At 46.7% G+C, this 8,303-nt stretch overlaps 1 protein-coding gene across 2 annotated transcripts in view; it reads left to right on the plus strand.

Annotated features, from left to right (window-relative positions):
- Positions 1–6,187, plus strand: part of ZHX2 (zinc fingers and homeoboxes 2) — a 118,048-nt gene extending 111,861 nt beyond the window's left edge. For both annotated transcript variants that reach the window (XM_081116777.1, XM_081116778.1), the window contains one exon: positions 4,969–6,187. The gene's annotated coding sequence lies outside the window, so the exon portion shown is untranslated. The remainder of the gene's footprint in view (positions 1–4,968) is intronic.
- Positions 6,188–8,303: the final 2,116 nt, after the last annotated feature.

Raw genomic sequence — 8,303 nt, forward strand, 5'->3', positions numbered from 1 at the left:
GTCTACAATTTGACAAATGCATCCTGAACACCTACTGTGTGCCAGCTGCTGTGCTAGGCACTGGAGATAATGTGATGAAGAAGACAGGTGACAGAGTCCTTGTTCCCATGGAGCTCAGTCAGGCCAAGAAGAGAGGAAATTGGTCTGTCCTTTACTAGCCAAGGTAATCCCTGGTGTGATGGAGACGTGAACAGCTATGTGTGGGAGCCTACAGGAGGAGCACCCAGGCTGGGGGTCAGGGAAGGCTTCCTGGAGGAAGAGACATCTGACTCAGGGGCTAGCTGATGGAAAGGAGTTAGCCAAATACACAGACAAGGAAAAGAGTGGTTCACGGAGAAGGAACAGATAGGCAAAGGTCCAGAGACAAGAAAAAGAATGATGTAGTTGAGAAGCCAAAAGAGGTTTGGTGTGGACTGAAAGTCAAATTTCAGTGGGGATTCAGTTAATGATGAGGAAAGGCAAACTACAAGAAAACCCAATGGTTTCCCACAACTGGCAAAAACTATTCTGAACTAATTGTATTTGCTGAGTGTGAGTATAAGGGTGCTAAGTGTCCCTATATTCCAGAGTGAGCTCAGGTGTTGCTTCCAGATGCCCATCACTGAGTGGGAGGTTGTCTCGGGGTGGCAGCTCCCAGAGGCCCCTGCAGCCACCTGTCCCCCTCCCTTCTCTCCCAAGCTACCATCACCAACAGTTGAAAATGCCACTGTGCCTGACCCTCAAGGGAAGCAGAAGATGAAGCAATGCTGAAACCATAAAGAGAAGCTTTGGAAAGGAAGGGAGGAGAAATGGAAGGGACAGGGCCTCCTGAGTAGCAGAAGCTGAGCTAGGTGCTCTGGCCACAGATGGTCTTAGCCAATTCTCTTAGTGACCCTGAGAGATAAGTTCTCTATGTTTTTATAAACCCAGAAACTGAGACTCAGAAACCAAGGAACTTACCCCTATTCACCCAGCCAGCACCTTGGTTTCATTCCAGAGCCTCACTCTTCCCACTTGTCATCCCTGCCTCTTTTATTTCTGACATATGCTCCCACCCCCGGTGGCAAGGGTTGGAGGGGAAGCCCTAGGGTTTTTGGAGCTGACTTTTGAATTAGCATTAGATAACTCAGAGATATAGGAACTACCCATCTCCCAAAAGAACCAGGAGCACCCAGGAACCCTTTTTTATGTTTATTTATAGTAAATGCCACTAGCATGCTCTGTAAAATATTCCTAAATGAGATGCTAAGATCCACTCAATACCTGGCGACGTCCATTATCCCGCATCGGTTCCCTGATATTTCAGAGGAGCCATTGCATTCAGAAAGGGGCTGCAGTCTGCCCTAGTGGTGGCATCCTAGACCTTAAAACTTAGAGAGAAAAAATGCTTTCCAAATTCCTTCACAGGTTTTATGAATCGAACACGTGGTTCTCTTGAAATGTATAAATATTCAGTGATGTCTTTATTTAAATACATGTTTATTTAGGAAACTGCTGTTGAGTTCAGTTGTTACACATCTCATAATCCTGGAAATAATGCATGGCTTTTGGGGGTTGTTTGTTGCTATTTTCCATTTTATTTTATTTTATTTTGTGGAGCATTCACTGTGCCAGGTACTGCTCAAGCACTTTATGTGTGTGAACGCAACATTCTCTGAAGTCAACACTATTCTCTTCATTTTATGGTCGATGAGAATTAGGTACAGAAAGATGATCCACCCAAGGTCACTGAGCTAGGAAGTGGTGGAGCTGGGATTCAAACCCACACGCGTAACCACATCCGGAGTCTGCCTAGTGAGTTTCAAGTATGATCCCATTTGCTCAAATCTGTTGAAAGCCCTGGGTAAAATTCAATGATTGGAAAAGGGCAGGAAGGGCCAGGGACCCCTCTGATTCCTTCTGTCTTGAGCCTCCCTGAGAGCAGCCTGGAGGACGCTTACCTGGCTCATAAGTCTCAGCAACTTCCCCACCCCAAAGGCTCCCACGCTGCTGCAGGGAAAGAGCTTCTGCCAGATGTGCCAGAGTTGACCGAGCCTGGTGTGTGATGAGTTTGGGTGTATGCACTTCTCCCTGTCCCCTGGGAAATTACTTAATCCCTCTCTATGCCACCGTATTTTCCTTATCTCAATGCTAATTAAAATCAGGCCATGCCCCCACTTATAAAAGGCAACTTAACTCAGAAATATGATTGAGAGATAATAAATCACGATCACGGTGCTTGTTTTGCTTTCTCATGGAATACAGTGCTATTCTCTCCCGAGTCCAAAGGGCTTTGGGAAATCCTTACAGGGAAAATGAAAGAGAAACAGAAACAGAAAGCTATTGCATGGGGAAAGAATTCTGATTGTTTCATGTTTCCCCAATGGTTAAAATAATAGAGAAGCAGATTTTGCTAAAGAATTAGAGATACTATTTTTTAACATTCCAAGTTGTCCCTGAGAAAGGGGTGGCTATGGGAGGCAGTGGGTTCCCTGTCCTGGGCAGTGTTCAGGGAGAGGCTGGACATCCACATGGTAGAAATGTTTAGATAGTGGCCATAAGGAAATGGGCCCAATGACTCTGCAGTTTCCTCCCAAAGCTGAGACCTGGTGCTCTAGGTTCAGGTGATCCATCTGGTCGTTGGCTGTCTGCCATGGGGAATGCCTGTGACCAAGGGGTAAGATTCTGGGTAGAAACCCAGGAGGTTAAAAAAAAAAGAGAGAAAGAGATTAGCAAGAAGCTACATAGTCAAAATCGCTGTGATACTCTTAGAAAATAAACCCAAAATGCGAATTTATCCTGAGTGCACCACAGTTCAGGAAGGGGGTGGCAGGGGTCAGCAGTGAACACTGTGGGCACCGTCCATGTCATTACAGGCGTCACAAGATGTACAATTAACCAGGCAGTTTGAGGACAGCCTGTGCTGGGGCCCCAGCACAGGGACACTCGACAAAGAGAACTGATGGCGTCTGGGACAAGGCCTTTCAGGGAGGCGGCCTGCAAGCCGGGATTGGCTGCTGGGGGAACCAGCCCAGCCTCCGCTTCCTTTTCGTCTTCTCTGAGCGTCTTCCCAGATGCACTGAGAGTGCTGCGGCCCCACAGCCTGAGCCCTGCCCACAGCTGCACACCCTGCAAAGGCCAAAGGAGAATCGAAGTCCAGCTGTTCCACGGGTGTTTCCACAGGCATCTGGGATCTCTGCAAAAGCCAAAAAAATTGCTCCGTCCTCCTTTCTCCGAGTCACCCCTTTGGACTTGCAAGCTGTTGTTTTGGATTTTTTTAAGGGCCATTTTCAGCTTTTTTTCTTTATTAATGCCTATGCTTGGAGGATTCTGCAAGTTCATGTCCACAAGAAATTACCCAGGGAAGAAGAAAAAACTCATTGCCAGATAGAGAACCACCTTGGTTTTGAGGTTTATCTATAAAGCAACAGTTTCTGCCAATCACTTGAAGGGACAGGGTTCAGTTTCCTTTACGAGAGAGGGAAAAATGTGTATACTCTCGCGCGTGCATGCACACACAAACACACACACACGAGTTTACTTACACCTAAGGCCCTAATTTTACACCTGGCCTTCCTCAAGGAAAAATGAAGCAATATTCCTGGAGCACCTGCCTGCGTTGCACGGCTCATCTGTAACCCTCCCAGCAGCCTGTTGGGTATGAATTACGGAAATGAGCAAGGTTCAGGGAGCTTAACTGACCTCGGCACACAGCCAGGAGGTGGGCAGACCCTGGATCTAGCTTTCCAGTTGGGAATGGGAGGAACAGTAGCTGTCTACCCACCCTGGGCCCTATTTCCTGGAGCCTTGAGAACTGTTCAGGTGGACATCTAACCAGAGGCAGCCTCCTTTTCAAAGGTGGTGAAAGACCCTGTTTGCTGGGGGAAAACCTGTTCCTTGGGGACACAAGAGGAGGCTGCCGTGTTCCGTGTACCCACCCAGAGGGACATGTGGCTGTGCACAGGACCCCCAGCCCCTGTCTTTAAAGCAGACATGCTCTCTATTGTAGCGTGGTGGCTCTGTGCAGGGAGAGGCTATGTGTGTAGGACTGAGGTTGAGTGTGGGGAAGAGCAATTAATTGGACTGGTCAAGGTGGAATCTAAGGTACTAAGGATTAAGACTTCAACCTACATTTTGGGGGGGACACAATTCAACTCATAACAAGGTCTTAGGACTATTTTCATCACTTCAAGAATATCAGACTTAAGCATCTCTCCATACTGACTCAGTAAATACTGTTCATTTGTTAAGAGCACAGGCTCTGGAGATTGCCTGGGTTTGAATCGTGGCCTGCCGCTCACTAACTGTGTGATCTCAGGCAAGTTATTATTTAACCTCTCTGTGCTCAGTTTCCTCACCTGTAAAATGTGAATGTTAATAATACCACCACTGAGAGTTGATATAAACATTAAATTTAAAATACACTTAAAATGTTCCATCTTATTATGGTTACTGTTATATATCCTACCATATTTGGAAATGGCTCCATGTAACAGAAGCAATGGAAGCATCTATAATGCCATGTACTGATCACTATTCCAACTGCCGGTTCCTATGCCAGCTTGTTTAATCACAGCAATTCAAAGAGATGGATGCTATTATCCACCATGTCTTACGTATGTGAAAACTAAGCCCTGGGCAGAATAAGTCACATGTGCACTGCCTCAGGGTAAGTAGGTGGGCAGGTCAGAGCCAGAATCTCGATTTGTCTGACTCCGGAGCCTTTTAGGAGCCGCTGTGACTGGCCGCCTGTACAGGACTAATTAAGGGTTGTTGTAATGATGAAAGAATCACACAGGTCACCTCCTATCCTTCCCCAGAAAGCCAACCTGTGTTCTCGGGGTGCTTCCCATGACGTTAGATTGTGCTCAGGAAACACTTTAAAACGGGCCTCAAACTTGTGTCTCTCCTCTTGTTCCCCCCACCCCCCAAAGCCAGTGAGAGGCAGCCCCTGCCTCCTTCCACCGTCTCCCTGACATCTTGTCTCTCTGGTGTTGTGTCATCTTCTAGGAAAGTCGGACAGAATTGCTGGGCTGATACAGGAGATGCTCTGTCTGAAAAAAGAAGAGAACTTCCCTCCCAGGCCTGCAGTGGGCCACCTGGCCAGAGACTCCAAGCAGAACTACTCAGCTGGCCTGTCCCTGCAGGAGCAGGAACCCAGGCGCCTCCCAGAGGACCGGTGGGAATTGTTTATCGTGCCAAAGTCCTACTACTGCGTTTTCAATGGGTCCTTGTAAATAGTTGGCTCCTCTGCCCTGTCTCCCACCTCTTGCTCTACTGGAACCAATTTGTACAATGTGGGAATTTTGCTACCTTTTTAATCGTGGGCCATTTCCATCTCCAGCACTACCATCAGCAGGTTTTTTCCAGGAGGGGGGGGGTCTGATCACGCGTGCTTTTTTCTTTCTTCCTTTTATTTTTTATTTTTATTTTATTAATTTGGGGGAGGGGTAATATTAGCATTAGTACCATTATATCTACTGGATTTTAGGTAGGGAGAGTTCATTTTTAAAGGTAGTTTGAAATTTGGGAGATTTCTCGGGGAGAAGGCATCAGTCTCAACTTGGAGAGAGTTTACAGATGGCAGATCTTCCAAATCGAATCCATTTCCACTTCCCCCTCTCAGCCGCCTCTGTGTGTCGCTACACAGGCCTTTCTGAACGGCCTCCTACAGGTCTGGTTTCTCAGTGGCCTGACCTCTTAGTCGGACCTTGGGTCTAACCAGCGCTGGGATACCTGGGGAGCAGGTGGCTGTCCTTTTTAAGCACCTTTTTAGATACCCGCAGAGAGGGCTCCCACTTTCTTAGCATTATCATTACTTTTGTGAAATTACAACAAAAAGAGATCTTCCTATCTAGATGGTACAAAGATGAACCGCTTTGGTTTTCATTTCTGTTCCTAATTGCCTTTTTCCAGTGTGGTGTTTGACAAGATTTCAGCTTGAAGCCTCACCATGAATTGATTTTTTGTTTGTGTGTTTGTTTTGGGCCAATTTTAGATTCCTGAGTGCACTTTCCTGCCCAGTTAGCCCTAACTTTTATTAAAGAAGAAAAACCAGGAGACGTTTCTGGTGTAAATGTTGCAATATGAATTGTGTTTGCAACCCACCCACCCCCATTTGAATACATTGCACAAATAAAATGCTAGGGAGTTTGGAAAACAAACAATTTTTCTAACTTGTTGCTCCTTTGTTGTAACTCAATAAAGCAAAGACTAAACATTTTTATAACCTTTTCCTCTGTTCCTGGTTCTTTCATTTCTGTCTGGCTCCCAGGACATGGCAAGAGGGTTCCAACCCAGCCACCTACCGTTTCAAATCCATTATGACCACATTTCTCATTTTCAATCTTGGGGAGGTTGGACATCGCAAGTTGGGACTTTAAAAACACTGTAAATGTTGATGTGGGAATCATTGTCATATCTCTTGGACACAAAAACATAAGTGATAGGCCCTCACTTCTCCAGGGTCTTTACAAAGAGATTCATAAAATACTACAGAGCCCTCGCCAGGGGCCTCAGTTGGTTGGAGCATCATCCTGTGCACCAAAAGGTTGTGGGTTCGATCCCCGGTCAGGGCGCATATGGAAGGCAGCCAATCGATGTTTCTCTTTCTCTCTCTCTCTCCCTTCTTCTCTCTAAAACTCAATAAATATATCCTCAAGTGAGGATAAAAAATATAAAATACTGCCGAAAAGACTGTCAGAGTGGGTGTGAGACCTACAGGCCATGTCTAACACCACTGCTTACTCTCAGGTGACCTCAGGTAAGTCAATTCCCTCCCTAGGCTGCTGGTGGCTGGGGACTGCCATCTCTCCAAGAAGGCCAGCTTTTGTGTCTCTATCCAGGTGAGGTTTAAAGAGCCCCTCACTGCTCCCAGTGGTTTTCAAACCTGAGCAGACACCAGAATCACCTGGAGAGCTGGTCAAAGTTTCTGATTCAGCACATCTGGGTGGGACCTGAGAATGTGCATTGCTAACAAGTTCCCAGGTAAGGCTGATGCTGCTGGTATAGAGACCCCACTTGGAAATCTCTGGTTTCATTTTTACAAGGATTTACAGACTCCTGGCCAGTTTATTTAAACTAAGCATGTGTAAAAAGCATGCATAAGCATATACCTCAGATAAGAGAAAGGACCTTTCCTCTCTCCCCCAGCCCCAAATACAAGAGGCACTGAAAGATCAAGGATTCAGAAGAGGCTGGTCTTCTCTGGAAGATGCCCTCAATATTGAGGTCAAATGCAGTTGTACTGTGGGAAAGTTCTGGTCCTTGGCTTAGAACCCCTGCCTGACGCAGTCATTGGGCTATGAACTCCAGTTGCCTTGGAGATAGCTGCCCACTAATCTCTTCCCCCAGACCTCCTTTACCCCTTCATCCCTTGTTCCCTGAATTCCCCCAGTCTATGACATACTCAGGATGCAAGGATACCTTTTGCTTAGTGGAATTTCCCCAGTTCCCCCACCCACCCCAAAGCTCATGCTGTAGATACCACACTCCACCAGGTCACTGCAAGAGCATCTGGTCTCTGTTCAAATGTCATCTGCCCTCCATGACTTCCTATCTGCAGGACCAGGATGAGGTTAAAGCAAGCAAGGCACCTAAAGGTGCAAAATTTAAGGAGCCGAGGTCATGCAAATGCCAACCCTACACTTGCAAAGCCCTGAGAGTTGGCACCTCAAGTTTTGCACTCTAGGTCCCTCAGTCGCCTTACCGTAGCCCTGGCCTTCCCTATCTGGCATGCTTTCCTCTAACCCTACTTTATTTTCCTCCATCTTGCTTCTTATAACACATTATATGTATTTGTTTACTGTCTCTTTCATCCCACCGTGTTGCAAGATCCATGAGAGCAAGGACTGTGTCTGTATTATTCCCTTTCCCACACCCTCTGTGCTTAGCACAGTGTTAAGCACATAATGGATGCTCCATAAATATTTGTTGAATGAATGGATGGGTGGGTTTATGGGGCGAATGGGTGAATGGATGGATAATGGATGGATGGTTGATGGATGGATGAAGGATTCCAGCTCTGAAGTCAGACAAACCTGAGTTTGAATCTCAGCTCTCCTACTGATGAGCTAGGTGGTCTTCTGAGATTTATTTAATTTTTTCAGAGCCCTAGTTCCTCATCTGAGACCTGGAGATGCACACCTTCACCATAGGTGGTGTGAGCATTAACTGAGTTCATGAAGGCAAAGTGCCCAGCACACAGTAGGTACTCCACAAATGTTCCTCCCCTCCTGCTGCTCTGACTGGGATTGGCAGCTGGCCAGGCAGTGCAATGGCTGTGCCTCCTACGCCCAGATGGGCTGTTTGTGAGAGGAGGGCAGACAGGAGAAAGCTGGAGGCAG

This window comes from Miniopterus schreibersii (genome assembly GCF_964146895.1).
Source record: "Miniopterus schreibersii genome assembly, chromosome: 17".
NCBI lineage: Eukaryota > Metazoa > Chordata > Mammalia > Chiroptera > Miniopteridae > Miniopterus > Miniopterus schreibersii.